Source organism: Geotrypetes seraphini, chromosome 5 (genome assembly GCF_902459505.1).
Source record: "Geotrypetes seraphini chromosome 5, aGeoSer1.1, whole genome shotgun sequence".
Taxonomy (NCBI): Eukaryota; Metazoa; Chordata; class Amphibia; order Gymnophiona; family Dermophiidae; genus Geotrypetes; species Geotrypetes seraphini.
The window spans coordinates 102,758,070-102,777,743 of NC_047088.1; the positions used below are offsets into that span (position 1 = coordinate 102,758,070).

Here is a 19,674-nt window from a genome sequence, read left to right on the forward strand (position 1 = left end):
TGCACTGCCTCTTTGAGATGCAAATCTATCTCATGCATTTTTATTGTGGATATCCTGGAAACCTGACCTGGCTCAGGCTCTCGAGGACCGGAATTGCCTACCCCTGCACTAGGGGCTCCTTTTACGAAGGTGCATTAGCGTTTTTAGCGCATACGTGCTACCCAAAAAACTACTGCCTGCTCAAGAGGAGGCGGTAGCGGATAGCACGCGCTATTCCATGAGTTAAGGCTCTAACACGCCTTCATTAAAGGAACCCTAGAATAGATAATAATAATAATTTATTTTCTTATATACCGCCCCACCAACAGTTCTGGGTGGTTCACAAAAAAAAGAACTGAAACAATTCAGTGATGACATGTCCGCAGCGTAAGCAAGAGTCTGTTAAAGTTATGAGCATCTGTGTGAGTAAGAATACAACCACCCAGACAAGCATCATTCTTTGACACGATTGGTCCTTGAAAACTAATGGCAAGAATTTTAGTTTTTTTATGTTATCTAACCTGAGCAACAAAGTAATCAAAGCTTTGTTACTGTTTAGATCTTATCTTTGCAAACTTGGATTTTCAGCTCCGACAGAAAATAAATAGAAAAAAAGAGAACGACTGCAGATGGTGGCTAATGAAATGCGTGTTTGCTTGTCAGCTATTGAGCTATGTTTTGAGTTAGTTTGCACTTAAAAACAAGCACATCCATCGCATTGGATAGAAATTCCATTCCATCTTCTTTAGTTTTGCCATTGTTACAATTACCCTTACATAGCTTAAAGAATTTTAAATAAATCACTCTCAAATTTAAATTTTTTGTTTTACAATTTTATAGTTTCAATTATAATGTGCCATAAAAACATTTGCTCTGTTTAGTGTGCCAGAGCTAGAAAAAGTTTGAAAGATGCTGCTTTAGGCTCAATAATTCATTCATTCACTCCAACTCACGAGTTTCTGTACTGTTTAACTAAATAGAAATTAAAAGATAGCTGCAATCATACAACATTTCACCTCCCAATTGATAGCTGATACCTGGGAGAAGCAAGGGGAAACCACAGCTATCAAGCAACAAAGTTACCGATGAACAATTCAGAACAGTCCTTTCCAGACCTAAACATACAAAATTCCTAACATCTCTTCTACTCTCCCAAACCACAGCACCCCCTTCTCAGAACAAACCCTGAACAGACATTTGTAAAATCAGTATCCTAAACAAATATATTTAAATTTAACTCCAATACATGGACATAATACCACAGGTCTCCTTAATTCAAGTAAAAACAGAAGAACAGATAACCTACAGAATGGATAGATGGAAGGAATTTCAGGCTGAGCCTTTGCTGGAACTTTTTGGCTGTGAATTTCAACAGCATGACTTCACTGGAAAAAGTACTCGTGTGGTGGCCTTGCATGGCTCTCTAAAGATAGATGCTTGGTGCAGTCAACTCTGAGCTTCACAGAGCTCCGAGTCCTTACACAAGATACTCAGGTAAGGCAAAGCCACCTAGTGATAAAAAGGCCATTCAATAATTTATCTTCATAAGTAGGAAAGAGTTGTTTTTTTTAATTATTTTTCAATATAGTAATTCCCCCGATAGCTCCATACACTTCATCCACTTTTCTTGCATTAACCTCTTTGAAAAGTATTCTTCTGTTTGACCTTCAAACAAAGATATCACAGCTTGCTTGACGTTTTCATCACTTGAAAACCACTGAGAGATGTCATCAAAACTCGGAAGAGGAAATAATCCAAGGGAGTCAGGTCAAGACTAGGGTGAATGGTTCAGCTGCTGAAACCTACATTATCGGATGGCAGCCTGTGATATTGTCATGACATGTGCACCGGTGCATTGTTGAGAAGAAGCAGAAAGCCTGCTGTGAGTTTTCCTCATCTCTTCTCCTTGATTGACTCCCGCAAAGCGATCATTGTGTTGGCGCAACTCTCCCCAGTTATGGTTGTCTTGTGTGGCATGAACTCCAGAAGCAAAAGTGGTGCAGTGGTTAAAGCTACAGCCTCAGCACCCTGAGGTTATGGGTTCAAATCCACGCTGCTCCTTGTGACCCAGGGCAAGTTACATTGCCCCAGGTACATTAGATAGATTGTGAGCCCGCCGGGACAGAGAGGGAAAACTGCTTGAGTACCTAAATAAATGCATGTAAACCATTCTGAGCTCCCCTGGGAGAACAGTATAGAAAATTGAATGAATGAATAAATAAATAAAAAGGCAGTTGCCATGACTTTACATGCTGATTTTTCTGTCTTGAACTTTTTTGGGGTGGGGGATGACTTGTGCTTCCATTGCATTGACTCCATTTTAGACTCAGGATCGCTGCGACAGACCCAAGTCTCATTTCCATTTACCAACGATGAAAAAAAATTCACTTGGTCTGTACGGAGCATCTCCAAGTTCTCCTGACAGTACTGGATCCTCGTCGCCTTCTAACACGGCATCAGCATTCTTAGTACCCATCTTGCACTAACCTTGAACATGCTCAACTTTTCATGAATTATTTTCCCAACTGTACTTGCTGAGATGCCCATTTCTTCAGCTATTCGGGAAACCTTAATTCATCTGTCTGACAAAATTAAATCCTCGACTTTCTTGCACATTTCTGTGGAAGTTGCTTCCACAGGCCATCAAGTGTGAGAGTTATCTTCAATGGACTCTCTACCCCAACTGCTTGCTCAAATTTTACTTTGTAGGATGAGGGGGCAGACTCACCATAAAATGCAGTCATGCGTTCATTGATCTCCTTTGGCTTTATGCCCTTTTTCAGTGAGAAATTTTATCACTGAACAGTGCTCTAAATCTAGCATTTCTTCTTGATTCACACAAAGACTCTCCTGACATCCTGTCTAATGGAATCTTAAGACTCACACCAAACCACAACTGTGCAAAAGTAACCTTGAGACATGTTACAACATGCACAGACTTGTTTCAACACGCTTGCTACTTTCTTTCATACTCAGATAAATTATTGAACGCCCCTTGTAACAGTAGAAGGCTGAGACATGGGGAAGCCACTACATACTTAGTGACCTTGGGCAAGTTTGCTTCACCCTCTCCCCCACTGCCTCAGGTACAAATTTAAAAGTTTCAAGTTTATTTAAAATATTTGATTTGATCACAAAATCCAAAATCCAATGCGATCTACACTTAGTTATAAAATTGGGTTAAAAACCAAAAAAGTCATAATAATTAAACTAAACAGTTAGTACTATTTTACCAGACAATACATGTGAAAAAGGGAAGGAAAAAAAAATAAAGGATTAAATACAATTCGTAAACAAATAAAAAGGGTTAGGTAATGAAACAAGAAGTTGGGGGAGGTTACCACTAGTCCGCTGTAAAGTATCCTTTGAGATGATTCAGTTAAAAGCGTCCTTAAAAAGCCAGCTTTTTAGAAGACCTTTAAACCTACTAAGTAATTTTTCTTCTCTTAAATTGATTGGGAGCGAGTTCCAAATTTGAGGGGCTGTAACAGAAAAAAAAATCCTGTCCCTCCTTGAATAAACAAATTTTAGTGAAGGGACTAATAGTAAAGATTTTTCTTCAGATCTTAAATATTTTGTGGGAGTATAAGGGATTAGAAATCTTTCTAAGAATGCAGAAGCTTTGTTTATTAGTATTTTATGTGTGAATAATGCTATTTTATATGTAATTCTGTGATTTACAGGTAACCAATGCTTTCCCTTTAAAAGGGGAGTTACGTGATCAAACTTTTTTCTTTTAGTGATTATTTTTATTGCGGTATTTTGAAGAATTTGCAGTCTGCATATTTCTTTTAAGGTAGATCCCTTGTACAGAGCATTGCAGTAGTCAATTTTTGATATGACTAATGAATGTATTAGAATATTCAGCGATGATTCCTCAAGAAATGCGGATGATCATCTGATCAACCTTAAACCTATAGAAACATGTTCTCTCAAGTGAACTTATTTGATCATGGTAGCTCAGTTTTTGGTCCAATATGACCCCAAGTATCTTTACCATAGTGACTACCTTAAGTGTAGTTTTGTTTATGTGGGCTCCTAATTTCTGACCCTCCCTGCAGCTCTCTGGAGACTAGGAACTGCATGTTATCTGAATGTAACTCACTTCCAGCTATCAAAGAAAAGGCATGATCTAAATTTCCAAATTTTTAAATAATTCTAATGGATAACGCAGGGAACAAAGTATTAAGCTGTACAAATAAAGTTGATCAAAGAACAAGAACATAAGAACATAAGAAGTTGCCTCCACTGGGTCAGACCGAGGTCCATCTCGCCCAGCGGTCCGCTCCCGCGGCGGCCCATCAGGTTTGCGACCTGTGAAGTGGTTTCTGTCCTCTTCTATAACCTACCTCAAGTTATATCTGTACCCTTCAATCCCCCTATCCTCCAGGAACCTATCTAAACCCTCCTTGAACCCCTGTACAGAGTTCTGGCCTATCACATCCTCCGGAAGCGCATTCCATGTGTCCACCACCCTCTGAGTAAAAAAGAACTTCCTAGCATTTGTTCTAAACCTGTCCCCTTTCAATTTCTCCGAGTGACCCCTAGTTCTTGTGGCTCCCCACAGTTTGAAGAATCTATCCTTATTCACTTTCTCTATGCCCTTAAGGATTTTGAAGGTTTCTATCATGTCCCCTCTAAGTCTCCTCTTCTCTAGGGAGAACAGCCCCAGCATTTTTAACCTGTCGGCGTATGTAAAATTTTCCATACCTTTTATCACCAGCATATATTCATTTCATGAGCGCTTATCATCATAAGAATTGCCATACTGGGACAGACTGAAGGTCCATCAAGCCTAGTATTCTGTTTCCAACAGTGGCCAACCCAGGTCAAAGTATCTGGCAAGATCCCAAGTAGTACAACAGTTTCTATACTGCTTATCCTAGGAATAAGCAGTGGATTTCCCCAAACCATCTCAATAATGGCCTATGGACTTCTCTTTTAGGAAATGATCCAAATCTTTTTTAAACCCCGCTAAGCTAACTGATTTCACAACACCCTCTGGCAATGAACTCCAGAGCCTAAAACTACATGCTGTATGAAAAAATGTTTTCTCCGGTTTGTTTCAAATCTACTACTTAGCAACTTCATCGAATGCCCCCTAGTCCCAGTATTCCTGGAAAAGAGTAAAACAAGCAACTCACATCTACCCCCTCCACTCCACTCAATATTTTCTATACTAAAAACTAAACTAAACTAAACCTTAGGTTTGTATACCGCACCATCTCCACAAGCGTAGAGCTTGGCACGGTTTACAGGGTTAGGTTGAAAAGGAGCTACAATGAAGGGTTATAGGAAAGGAGCTAGGAAGATAAAGAGGGATAGGGTACCAAAGAGCGGGAGGTGTTAGATTTTTGAAAAGAGCCAAGTTTTCAGGTGTTTGCGGAAGGATTGGAGGGAGCTTGAAATTCTGAGCGGGGATGTGAGGTTGTTCCAGAGTTCTGTGGTTCTAAAGGGGAGGGATGTTCCTAGTTTTCCTAGCGGGATATACCTTTTGCAGAGGGGAATGATAGTTTCAGCTTTTGGGAGGATCTAGTGGAATTAGGGTTAGAGGAGTTCCAGAAGAGTGGGATCTTGAAAGCTAAGCAGGCACATTTAAAGAGGACTCTGGAGTGAACTGGGAGCCAGTGAAGTTTGGACAGGAGTGGGGAGACGTGGTTGAACTTGCCTTTAGCGAAAATAAGCTTGGCCGCGGCGTTCTGGATTAGCTGAAGTCTATGGAGTTTTTTTTTAGGTAGGCTTAAATAGATGGAGTTGCAATAATCCAGTCTAGAGAGGATGATGGATTGAACAACGACGACGAAGTGAGAATGATGAAAGCACGATCTCACTTTCCTCAGCATATGAAGACTAAAGAAGCATTTTTTTACCAAGAAGTTGAGGTGGTCATTGAAGGAGAGAGAGGAGTCTATGATGATGCCAAGGACTTTACTTGAAAACTCAAGCTGAAGAGTAGAGCCGGAAGATAATGGGATGGAGGTGGGTAAATGACCTAATATTGGGCCGAGACAAAGTAGTTTTGTTTTGGACTCGTTCAATTTCATTTGTACAGAATGTGCCCAGGATTGAAGGTTCATTATACATGCGGATATGTTCTCAGCGAGGTTAGTGAGGTTCGAGTCGGTCTCAAGGAGGATGAAGATATCGTCAGCATAGGTGTAGAGAGTTTCCAGGGGGGATAGATGAAGGAGTTTCAAAGAGGACATGTAAATATTGAAAAGGATAGGAGAGAGGGGTGAGCCTTGCAGGACTCCACATATCGGCTTTCAGGGAGGGGATGAGGTACCGTTTATGTTAACAGTGTAGGAGCGCAAGCGTAGGAATTTCGAGAACCAGTCTAGGACTGTGGAACTTATGCCTATTTCAGAGAGTTGGAAGATTAGGATATCATGATGGACGACGTCGAAAGCTGCGGAGAGGTCAAATTGTAGAAGTACAGAAAATTTGTTGCGAGAATGAAGTTGTTGTACCTTAGAGATTAGTGAGGCTAATAGGGATTCGGTGCTGAAGTTGGGTCTGAAGCCGAATTGGTGGGGTAGGAGAATAGAGAATCTTTCTAGGTAGGATGAGAGTTGAGTGAATATGATGGATTCTAACATCTTGGTTAGGAGAGGGATATTTGCTATTGGACGGTAATTGGAGGGAATAGAGGGATCAAGGTCGGTCTTTTTCAGTAGAGGGGTTAGTGCAATATGCCTCATTTCGGAGGAGAAAAGGCCCTCTATCATATACCTCAATCATATCACCCCTGAGCTGTCTCTTCTCAAAGCTGAAGAGCCCTAGCTGCTTTAGCTTTTTCTCATAGCCATCCCTTTTATCATTTTCAACACCCTTCTCTGTACCTTTTCTAATTCCGTTATTAACTTTGAAATACAACAACCAGAATTCCATACAGTATTCGAGGTGCAGCCGTACCATATAGTGATACAAGGGCTTAACAAAAATCACATTATGCCAATTTTATATCTTCCTCAGCTCTTAAAGGACCATATTTAAGCATGGGGGAGGGAGCACATTTGCTGGCACAATTTAAAGAATATTTTAAAAATACCTCAAATCTACAGAACTTAACAATTAATTGTATAGGTTCTTTATACTTACTTGGGAGCCCTTTTACAAAGGTGTAGGAAAAAGTGGCCAATGCACTAAGGCCACTTTCTACTGCAGCAATATAATGGATGTTTTCCCATTTTTTTAAAATTAATGACCATGTGTTAATGTTGCCATTAGTGCACAACCATTAACAAATTAGCACGTGAGCACTTACTAACACCTATTTTGTAAATGTACTAATCAGCACATGGTGCACTAAATGATCAGTGTTGGCATGTCCATTCCCCACCCCACAAAACACCCCCTAAGCCATTAAAATGATAATATTTTAGCACACAGTTCACACACACTAATCGCAGACTTACCAGAGGTCCTCCTGCTGCATATACTACTGCTTACCACAGCTTATTAAAACAAAATATTAGGCTCTTACCTTTGCTAATCTTTCTTGTAAATCCACACTATATTCTTGAACATCCCATCTAGCAAGATCTCTTATAGGAAGCTTCATTTATGTATATTTTTGACCTTCTCCTCTTACCTCAGGACTGCCCTCAGACTTCCAGTTGGTACTATTTGATCTAAATAACTATGTGGGCAGGCTACATACTTCTCAGCTCTTATTTCTATCTCAGAGATCAAGGAAAATAAATCTAATACCAAAGTGTGGTTTTAATAGTCAAGGCCTTGGGAGCGTTTTTGGCCTCTTACTAAATTGATAAGATGACAACCAAAACGTCTCTCCAATTTACAAATGACTTGGCCATTTTATTGGAATAATGACATCATCAATTAATTCATTATTAAACATACATAGTTGGTACATCTTCCAATTACAACCCAAATACAAATTTAAAACTTCAGCAATACTGTATTCTATTGGTTCTATCAAGTCACAAGATTTCTGGTAATTTCCCTTAACAACTATAATGACATAACTCATTGCATGCTATTGGTTTCACTCCTGTCAGCAAAAGAAGAAAGTGAACAACATGTTCATCCAGAGCCCAAAAGGCCAAACTACACCCCTCCACCAAGACCACCGACAAGGGAACCCCCGAGGTTGGCCTGCGAGCCACTCCCACCACAGTAGTAAAGGATGGGGAAATCCCCTCACCGACAGCCAGGGAATCTCCCCAGACTGCCAACAAGGAAATCCCCCATCAGTCTGCAAGCACCGCTATCGACAGCAGCAGTGAAGAATGGGGAAATCCCACGTGGTAGTGGGGGAGAGCAGAGGAAAGAGGCAAAAGAGCCCATCACTGGGGAAAGGAGTTAACCTCTGCTACCCACTAGAGCCGTAAAAATAACAGAATCCACGTATCTTCCGAAGAGGTACACACACCACAGACTGCCGATCCCCAAAGATAGTGCAAAGACCACAGAGGGAAAGTATGTCGACAGGAAAAAAATGCGAGAGAAGGGACCATGCTGTTCCATCCCCCTGCCGACTATTAGAAGAACCGAAAACCGCATCCAAATTGTGCGGTCCAGCTAGAGGCCCCCTAAGAAGCATGGGAGTCAAACGATGAGGAGCAAATTGAAAGACACCACCAAATCTCCCAAACAGCTATGGAAACTGAGGTACATAGCCGCAAAAGCAGCCATAAAAACTGCAGCCTGCAGGAGCAGTCCCGCTGCCTAGCTAAGCTGTCTTCCTTGCTCCCAAAATGGCAGAAAAGGACAAAAACTGCGAAGCCCCCAAAAAATGGCGAGAGAAAGCCGACTAAAGAACAGCCTAGCTCAAGAGGCCCAATGAGGAACCCCTAAGGCAGCCAGGCAATGCGAGAGAAGGGGGGAGACAGAACCATGTGCAGAGTCCAAAGTTAAAAGCAGAAATACTCACCCATCTGGGAGCAGAGCCAATCACACTCCCAACTGGCTGGGAACAGCGACAATGTCCTCATGGCTGTAGTGCCATGCTCCCCAGCCACTGCACTCCCTCTGAGTTAACGTATATACTCAAAATATAAACAGAAGATTTTGGTCCCAAAAAAGGACCAAAAATGGTGGTCACAGTTTATATTTGGTCAGTGCTGACCCGCCCCCCCCTCTCCTGAAACTGTTGCAGGCCTCTGCCAGGCCTGCCATGAGACCTAGTGGTCCAGCAGTGGCCAGGACAGGAGGGATCCCTCCCGCTGTGAACTCGCAGCAGCCAATCGGCTAGAGGCTCTGCGCCGACAGAAATGAAGGAGGGTCACTCCGTCCACTATTCAGCGCTGGACTACCAGGGATACTAAAGGTACATGGTGGAGGCAGGAGGGAGGTAAAAATTATTAGAATCGGCCAGGACAGGAGGCGGGAGGGATCCCTCCTGTCCTGACCACCGCTGGACCACCAAGTCTCATGCAGGTCCAGTGGAAGCCCGCAAGTAATCAAGAGGGAGGGGGGACCTGGTACAGACCATGGCAGGGAGGGAGTGGTGCTGGGTGCAGAGACTGGCAGGGCGGGGGTGGTGGGAGGGACTGGATGTAGAGCCTGGCAGAGCAGCGAGGGAGGGGGAACAGGGTACAGAGCCTGGCAAAGCAAGGCACTGCACTTGAATATTAACCCCTCCCAATCCCAGTTTATATGCGAGTCAACTTTTTTTCCTCCTTTTTTTTGGGGGGGAGAGAAATGTTACCTCGGTTTATATTTAGGCCGATTTATATTCGAGTATATATGGTACGTTTTGTTTGTTTTATGTGAGAAGTGAGAAAGGAGGGCAGAGCAAATACTGAGGGGAGAGCCCCAGTGATTGGTAGAGAACCGGTACCATCGATTATAACCGGAACTAGGCATCCAGGAAGCCTAATCCCTTCCTCCACTGAAGTAGTGCAGCTAAATCAAGAGAGACATGGTGGGCAGCTTAGCAGATGAAACCAGGAGCAGGAGAGACCAAGCATCCACCTGTGGAGATAGAGAATACTAAATCACCAGTGAACATACCACTGCATTTATGCCAGAGTTCAATTTTGTGCTTTCTATCTCCACCTGCTGGTAGGTGGACTTAACCCACTCATCTGGATTCATCTGCTGCTGATAAGGAACACACCTCAGTTAACCTGCAAAATAAAAAACTGAAGGTGGCAGAGCAGTCCACTGGAGAAGGAGGCAAAGCTGAAAGATGTGATTGACATCCTTCTGCAAAGTTCATGGGAAAAGGGTGAACTTATCGTCCAGAATCCTTTGCACTACAATTTCTATTTTCAAGTATCTATAATCTACTCTTAGAAGATGGCTCTAGTCTAGGCCCTAAACTGCAGTTTTGTGTACTCACATGCTGCCATACAGGAAGAAAGAATTTGACTTAATGCTATCTAGCTATCACTATGATAGGTTTGCAGATGTATTCAGTTAAATTACCATGTCAATAGCAATCTAGTACCAATCTACTCTAAAGTAAAACATAGTAGGTTTAAGTTTTCGCAGAGCAGTTAAGATATTGAAAATTTTCTAAGTGGAAGGCAATCTAAGTGGTAAAACTATTCAGGGAAGGGTGAGGGATTCTGGATTTAGCTCACACACTTAGTGGCTCAATGTGAGCTACATTCAGGTACAAGTGGTATTTTCCTGTCCTCATGCAATTAATTTGAAGCAATAGAGGGTTAAGTGGCTTACCCAAAATCACAAGGAGACCCCTGTAGAATTTGGGCTTCCCTGGTTCACACACTACAGCTCTAACCACTAAGTGATTCCTCTACTTTTATAGGGACCCCTGAACTGGTAACAGATTCAATCAGTTAATCTCAGCAGTATGTAATGCTGTTGAATCTCCCTCTTGTTCTTCCCTTACCTAGCCCTACAGAGACAATATTGTAACCTTCCCTTAGTATAAGACCACATCTACTAGCTCTAATTTGGTAGATGTGTATGAAATCTTCCTCCCTTTTTATTATTTTTGTAACCCTCTCTAGATTACCCTGGACATATAGACAGTATATTAAATAAATTGAACTTGAAAGTACAATAAAGTTTGTACTTTTAACACACAGTAACCGCAAAGCCTCAGCTTTAAAGATTATGATCAGACTCATCCATTACAATTAACATAGAAAAAAAATTTTATTGTTCATTAAGTGCATGACAGATGCACCTAACACTGCCCTCTTAGGAAGCATAAAATGATTTGCATTATCTGCTGCAGTAACAGTTAATGTATATAGTAAGTTATTATGCATTAATGTCAGTCTATTGTACACTCATTTCCCACAGGAATTAGTGTACAGTAAGTGCCAAGTCACCACTAACTGATAGCATGATCAGAAGTTGAGAATGACACGGGGTCAAATTTGTCCCCATTGGAACTCAATTTCCCCACCCCGTTCCCGCGAGTTTTATCATTGTCCCTTTCCTGTAAGCTCTGCTTTAACTGTACAAGTCTCGAACACTTATGATTTTAAAGTGTTTGAGGCTTGTGCAGATGAGGATTGATTTTGCATAAATGGGGCAGGGACAGGAAGAGAACTTGCTGGGATGGGAAAATTAGTTCCCGTGAGGACAGAGAAAAATTTGACCCTGTGTCATTCTCTAATCAGGAGCCAACACCATGAGAACTCACAAGAAAGCAATGGAAACTTGCGGCAGGCATTTTTGATCAGGGCTCTCATAGGGCAGAAGCGTAAGAAGATCGCTTCTGCCCCGCTTCACTACTAGACCACCAGGGCTTTAAAAGTAAGGTATGCAGGGGTCAAGGAAAGCAGGAAGGAAGCAGGATGGTTTAGAGTCAGCTGAACAGCAAACACACAACAATGGTGACCAATTGGTGTCTCTTTTATTGTAGTGGACTCGACACAATCATGTTTTGGCCCGTGAAGGGCCTGCCTCAGGAGTCTTGTTGTAAATCAATTAATATAATTCCCATAAACTTTCCAACACATGCTTTAATAAACTGCAGCTCTAATGAACGGCATTTGCTACTACTGTCCGTGGTCAATAGCAGACACCGTTCATCAGAGCTGCAGTTTATTAAAGCATGTGTTGGAAAGTTTATGGGTTTGCTGTTCACCGGTGTGAAGGCAGTTTCTCCTGTTTGTTTCTTAGAGTCAGCCGAGACAGAACACAGGAAGTCCCGGCTCACCACTGGACCACCAGGGCTTCAGGCAGGCCCACAATAGGCCCATAACAGGTCAGAGGAATCAAATATAAACCAAGATCCCCATTTCTGGCCATTTTCTTTTGTCCCAAAATTTTGGTTTATTTTCAAGTAAATAAGTTAAGAAGGTGGGCCATTAATTTCCCTAAAATAGCATAAACTTGCTCTGCATTTGAAGCAATTTTTCCCTCAAATAAGATTCTCAAGATCTTTATTTATTGGTACACTTCATATGAAGATCTCTATTCATGCTCGAATGAATTGCTCTGCTGAGAAGGGCTACATGTATCACACTACCAAATTAACAATAAGAATCCTAGAACTCAATTCACAGTAATAAACACAAAGAAACGCAAAATAAATGGTCCCTAGCCATCTTGATTTCACTCACAATATGATGCTGAAAAAAATTGTCTGAAAGTTAACCAGGAATTGCTGGTCAACCCCCAATCTGTGTGAGTAATCAAAAATATACAAACATTTTGTGCTCCAAGAGTTATATTTCAATACTAAATATTTTTTTGTTTATAAGCAAACTAAAGAAAAAAGGTTAAGGGTACTGTATTGTGTTTGTCACCCCCAGCCTCAGTTCTGATTTTCTACTCCCAAACCTGTGCCTCCCCCATCCCCATCTCATTCTTATCAACTGCTTTTTTCCCACTATAGTTTATTTGGACTTCTTATACAGCCCAATGCACAAAGCTGACCGGTGTAAAATACAGAAAAATGTCATCATACGGTATACCATTCGTTTTCCTTTATTCACTATATCTCCTTCTTGCTTTTTTCCCTTCATCTCCTCTCCCATCATTATTATTTCTACTCTTCATTTTGCTACTCCAAATATACGAAGTCACAAATATTCGCCTACTCTCACACGCATTCAAGAACCGGTCTGCCATCTATCCCTCTCGCTTCCGCTCTCCTCCCTGTCCGCGATCCAGCACATATCCCTACAGTCAAACTCATACCTGAAGTCGCCCACCAACAATCCGACAGCTTTCCTTCTTCGGTAGCCCGTCACCCATGACACAACTTCTCTCCCTCTGAGGCGTCCCACCTTGCCGGAACAGGAAGTACCATCAGAAGAGGGCGGGACTAGTCACGGACGTTCTCATCATCATCTCAAAGACAAGTTAGAGAATGGAGAGAGCTGCTGGCCGCAGCTTCTGGAACTTCTGTTTCTCCGGCGAAAGGTTCCGGTTCATGATTACTCTCTCCGCCCATACTAGAGGTGTGGGCGTGACTTTGTTGGACGGGCATCTGAGCCATCACGGCGGGGTTTACTCTATCTCCCAGGGGCTTTTATTCTACGGCTTGACGTCCTCCCGTCACCGAGAGATCCATACCACGTGGTTCCATGCATGGAAGCTTAGATATCGGTACTCCTTTTGCGGAGCATAGTAACCACTACCATTATGTTTTTCAGCATAACGTTGGCAAGGGGGTCTCTAGGGATTCCAGAACCACAGCCATCAACAAACTCTCAGTTCACAACAAACTGTCACTGTTCCATGGTAAGATGGTTCAAAGCATCCTAGCTGCAGGTTTATCCCCAGTAAGTGTTCTACATAATAGCCTTACCGGGTCAGCCAAATGGTCCATCAAGCCCAGTAACCTGTTCTCATGGTGACCAATCCAGATCCCTAGTACCTGGACAAAACCCAAAGTAGCAACATTCCATGCTATTGCTTCAGGGCAAGTAGAAGTTTTTCCTCAAATTTATCCCTGGTTGATAACAAGTGTTCATTCATTTCTAAGATTTCTTGTCCATGTCTGAGCACACATCTTTTAAACGGTGCACTTCAGATATTACACGAATTCATCTCTTCTGTGATCCTACAAACATATGACTTGCCATATTAGAATGGACAGAAGGTCCATCAAGGCCAATTTCTGAATTCCTATTTGGCTTATTCAGCAAAGGAACAAGTGCTTTGATTTTACAACTAGGCTTCAGCAGTGCTTTTGATCTTGTTGATCACAAAATAATGCTACACTGCCTAGATGAAATAGGACTTACGGGAAGAGTAAGGAACTGGATACAGGGTTTCCTAACAGAGATCATACCGTGTGATTAGTGATGGGACATACTCAAACTCATGGAAAAACCCCTCGGGAGTACCACGCTCACCACTATCACCTACACTATTCCACATCTACATATCATCCTTAGGACACTTCCTGCAAAAGCTAAACTATATATGCAGATGACATTTCCATTTTAATCCCAGTGAACAGCATAACAAACGAAACCTCAGAATACATTTCTCATATTATGACTGAAATAGAACATTGGACAATCAACTTCAAACTGAAACTAAACACAAAAAAAAAACAAAAGTCTTCCTTGCAAGCCCAACAAACAAAATTACCAAAACAATGTTACATATAAAAGATCACGACTACTCAATTACTAAAACAATACAAACATTGGGAGTCACATTAGACACATTTGACAATGGTTGAACACACGAACATAGTGGTAAAAAAGTGTTTTCTGACATTATGGAAGTTAAAGACCATCAAAAACTACTTTGACCCATTATCATTTAGATTACTAGTGCAATTGCTAGTGCTTTCTACACTGGACTATTGCAATATCATTTATATGGGTATACCCAAAAAAACAGTGAGGAAACTTAGAATTGTTCAGAACACAGCGGTCCGCTTGATATTTGGATTGAAAAAAAGCGACTGTTAGCCCCTACTATAGACTGCTACACTGGCTGCCAATGGAGGCACGAATAATATTCAAGTTCTCTTGCATATGTTTCAAGCTGGTTTGGAGACTAGCTCCTACCTACCTGCTACCTCACTTCGTACTATACAGCCCTACAAGACAAACCAGAAACTGCAATCTATTTGCATACCCAAGCACTACCGGCTGTAAATACAAAACCTTTCTGGATAGAACTTTTATGTACCAAGCAAACAAACAACAACACTGGCTAGACAACTACATTAATGGAGCTAGACTGACCTATGACGCCTTTAGAAAAGCCAAAAAAACTGCCTTATTCGACAGAAATATCACCTAAAAAGTATCTACACCAATCACTAAATCAAATTCTATTATTTCTAATCTGAAATTTTTAACAAGTTTTAACAATCTATATATTGTAATTCGCTGCGTACAAGTCTGAAATTTTTAACAATCTGTATATTGTAATTCGCTGCTTTTTAAGATTCTGCATACTGTAATTCACTGACTGTCCAGCTCTCTTCAATGTGAACCGCCTATAAGTCACACGACTATGGCGGTATAGAAGAATAAAATTATTATTATATGATTTTTGCCATACTAGAACGGACCGACGGTCCATCAAGGGGCAGTTTCCTGTTCCAACAATGAAATGGTGTAGTGGCTCTGTTCCTCCACTGTTTCAGTGATAGAGAAAATCAGACAAAACAGAGGTAATTTCAATGCTTTCATACTTACCATTCCAGCAATGTCTACTCAAGTCATAAATACCTAGCAATATCTCAAGGAGAAAACAGATTTTATGCTTTTTCTTCTAGGTCTTAACAAATTGCATTTAGCAGTGCAGTCTGCTCTCCAGTGTTCCAAAAGTACTTGTATTTTTACAAGTGCTCCAACTGAAAAAATCTGACCTAGACCCTTCCACACCATCCAGCTATCACCCAATAGCAAATATTCCTCTCTTAACCAAGATGCTAGAGTCTATCATATCTACCCAACTTTCATCATATTAGAGAGATTCTCTATTCTTCTCCCTTACCAATATGGCTTTCATCCTAACTTCAGCACCGAATCCCTATTGACCTCCTTGATCTCAAAGGTTCAACAACTTCATTCTCGAAATAAGTTTGCTGTTCTCCTACAATTCGACCTTTCCGCCACTTTCGATGTTGTCCATCACGACATTCTCGTATACCAACTCTCTGAGATAGGTATTAACTCCACAGTCCTTGACTGGTTCTCAAAATTCCTACGTTCTCGTTCTTACGCTGTCAACATGAATGGCACCTCATCCTCCCCCTGGAAACCGTTATGTGGAGTCCCGCAAGGTTCACCTCTATCTCCCATCCTTTTCAACATTTACATGACCTCCCTAAAATTCCTCCACCTATCCCCCCTTGAAACTATTTACACTTATGCTGATGACATCCTCGTCCTCCTGGAGACTGATTCGAACCTCACCAACCTTTCTGAGAACATAGCCTCCAGTATAACGAACCTCCAATCCTGGGCCCGTATTGTTCAAATGAAACTAAACGAGTCCAAAACAAGACTCCTTTGGCTTGGTCCAAAACTTAACCAACTACCCTCCTCCTTCTCTCTGCCCTCTGGCTCCACTCTGCAGCTTGAGTTCTCAAGCAATGTTCTGGGCATCACTATTGATTCTACATTGTTCTTCAACGACCACCTCAATTCCTTGGTAAAAAAATGCTTTTTCAGCCTTCACATGCTGAGGAAAGTTAGATCCTGTTTCTATCAAAATCACTTTTCCATCCTTGTCCAATCCATCTTCCTTTCCAGATTGGACTATTGCAACTCTATCTACTTAAGCCTAACTAAGAAAAACCTTCATAGACTCCAGCGGATTCAGAATGCCGCAGCCAAGCTGATTTTCGCAAAAAGTAAATTTGACCATGTCTCTCCGCTTCTGTCCAAGCTTCACTGGCTACCGATAATCGCCAGGGTCCACTTCAAATGCGCCTGTCTAGCCTTCAAAATCCTACATGGGATCCTCCCTCCATGTATCCCTCTTTCTTGGAATTCCTCAAATCCTAATACCACCAGATCCACTCACAAATTAAAACTATCCTTCCCCTCAGTAAGAGGCATCTCCCATAAAGGAAAACTAGGGACTTCCCTTCCCTTCAGAATCACCGAGCTCTGGAACAACCTTTCCTCCCCTCTACGGAACATGAGCTTCCTTCAACTTTTCCGCAAACATCTGAAGACCTGGCTATTCTCAAAAATCTGATTCTTTTTCCATGTATGACATCCTAAGCCCTCAAAAAACTCTTCATACTTGGTCCTCTAACCCTTCATTATAGCTCCTTTCTTTCCCATCTCCTGTAAACCATGCCGAGCTCTACGAATGTGGAGATGATGCTGTATACAAACCTAAGGTTTAGTTTAGTTTAGTTAGGAAAATCTCACAAGCTTTTAGGCACAATGATTAAAAAAAAAAATCAAGAATACATTTCTCTATATTTCTTTAAGATGCTTGAGCATGCAGCTGCATCATCAATTTTACATGCCTTGCATAAATGCACAATATCTTATTTGCTATCATTTGATTCAAATTTATCCATTGCAGCTGGGCAAATGGCCAGACTCGGGGTTTCTGATAATACGAGACAAATTGGCAAATGCGCTGTACACCAATGTTGATCTCTTTGATGTCGGTGGAAGCCAATTTCACAGAACTCAGTAAAAACGATCTTTACTTTTTTTTACAAATATTTCCTCAAGGCAATATAGAACAATCTCTTGCTTCTTCACAGTGTTACAACAGTCGCTCAACTTAATCATCCCAAATAAATTAAGGAGACATATGGGTACAACAACCAGCCTTTTTATTAATTCACGAAGCAGAGACCACAGAAAAAAACCAACCTATCACTTCACTGAACTGCCCACAGTGCTGAATACTTTAGAGGTCTTAGGGGTTCTTTTATCAAGCCACGCTAGCGGGGTTAACGCGCGTAACTTTTCATCACGTGTTAATCCCCGCGCTGGCCAAAAACTACCGCCTGCTCAAGAGGAGGCGGTAGCGGCTAGCGAGTCCTACGGTTTAGCATGCGCTTTTACGCCCATTAAACCACTAGCACGACTTGATAAAAGGAGCCCTTAGTCTATGATGAGCTTTCTAAAGTACTTCTCAGACTACCATTGTGTGGTATTCTCAAAGAGACTTCACAAAACTGGAAAACACATTTAACTATTACGGTGAATCCTAAAAATTGGACTCTTTATATAAAACAATTTCTTCTGGGTTTAACAAACCGCAGCTACAGCACCATCCAAAGTCTATGCCTCAGGACCACTGGAGCGAGAAGGGCGCATTGTGGATAAATAGGGACGTCAGCTGTACCAAATTACAATTTCTATATTTTACTGTTTATAGCCTAAGTGGTTTACACTCAGTTACTTAAGCATATTTCCCTAGACTCTAGGGAAATATGCTTAAGTAACTGAGTGTAAACCACTTAGGCTATAAGTGGGCCTAGAGAGAAAGAGATAATGGTTACTGTGGATGGGCAGACTAGATGGGCCATTTGGCCATTATCTGCCATCATGTTTCTATTTTTCTTATCTGTCCTGGTGGGCTCACACTCTAATGCAGTGTTCTTCAACCTTTTTACACCTATGGACCGGCGGGAAAAAAAATTATTTTGTGGACCGGCAAACTACTAGGACTGAAATTTAAAAACCCTGTTTCAGCCCCGTCTCCGCGAGCTTGGTCCTCGCAAACCATCTGATCCCATCCGCACAAGCCTCAGTTATGATTTTATACTGAATGTATTTTATTAAAGTACTAGTCTTTAAGCCCGTTACATTAACGGGTGCTAGAATAGATGTGTCTGTCTGTCTTTCTTTATCTCTCTCTCCTTGGCCGCTGTCTGTATCCTTCTGTCTCCCCCTCCCCCCCGAGCAAAGCTGTCTGCCCCCATCACCCACCTCCCCCCCCAAATGTCTCTCCATGGCCCTCTTCTGTCTTCCTCCCCAGAGCAAAGCTGTCTGTCCCCAACACACCTCTCCCTAAAGCAGCCCCCTTTCCCTATCTCTCCATGGCCCCTTCTGTCTCCCCCCAGCACACCCCTCCCCCAAAGCAGCCCCCTTTCCCTCTCCATGGCCCCTTCTGTCTTCCCCCCAGAGCAAAGCTGTTTGCCACAAGCACACCACTCCCCCCAAAGCAGCCCCCTTTCCCTCTCCCACTGACTCTCTCTCTGGCCCCCTTTCTCTGTCTGTCTTTCTGTCCCTCTCCCTGCCCCTGTGTCTTTCTTTCTTTCTGTCTCCCTCTCTCCGCTGTCTGTCTGTCATTTTTCCCCATTTCCCTGTGCAGCAGCATTTCCATCCCACTTCCCTATGCAGCAGCAACAGCATTTCCCTCCTATCCCCCTCTTTCCTGTGCAGAAGCAGTAGCAGCATTTTCCCCCACCCCCTTTACCTTCTCTTACCTTCTCTTCCCTGCTCCGTTCGGCCCCTCCCCCTTCTTGTACTGCCGTTGTCCTGCTCCATCCGGCCTGCTCTTGACCCTCCCACCGCCAACAAACCTCGGGGCTCCAGCCGCGTAGGCAGCACTTTAAGCACGCTGCTTCGCGGCCTTCTACTGCCGATTTCCTCTGCCGCGTCTGTCTCCAATGATGTCATCAGAGACGCGGCAGAGAAGGGCGCGAAGCAGCGTATTTATAGTGCTGCCTACGCCGCTGGAGCTGGGAGGTTTGTGGAAGGTGAACGGCCGGAGCGGGGCTGCTGTCCACTGGTGCTGCCTACTCCGCTGGAGCCGGGAGGTTTGTAGAGAGCACAGTTGCGCGCCTTCAGCCCCCACATGCGCCGTGAGATTAGAATGTTGCCACAGAAGCACACC

General features: G+C 42.5%; 1 protein-coding gene across 4 annotated transcripts in view; it reads right to left on the reverse strand.

The window, feature by feature from the left end:
• The window catches only part of BCKDK (branched chain keto acid dehydrogenase kinase), a 122,145-nt gene that overhangs the window by 84,286 nt on the left and 18,185 nt on the right, over positions 1 to 19,674 (reverse strand). Inside the window, exon 1 of one of the 4 annotated variants that reach the window (XM_033945051.1) lies at positions 13,078 to 13,379. The exons of 2 other annotated variants lie outside the window; for them this stretch is intronic. The gene's annotated coding sequence lies outside the window, so the exon portion shown is untranslated. Of the gene's footprint in view, positions 1 to 13,077; positions 13,380 to 19,674 lie in introns of those variants that run through there. One more of the 4 variants, XM_033945049.1, reaches the window with a different exon arrangement.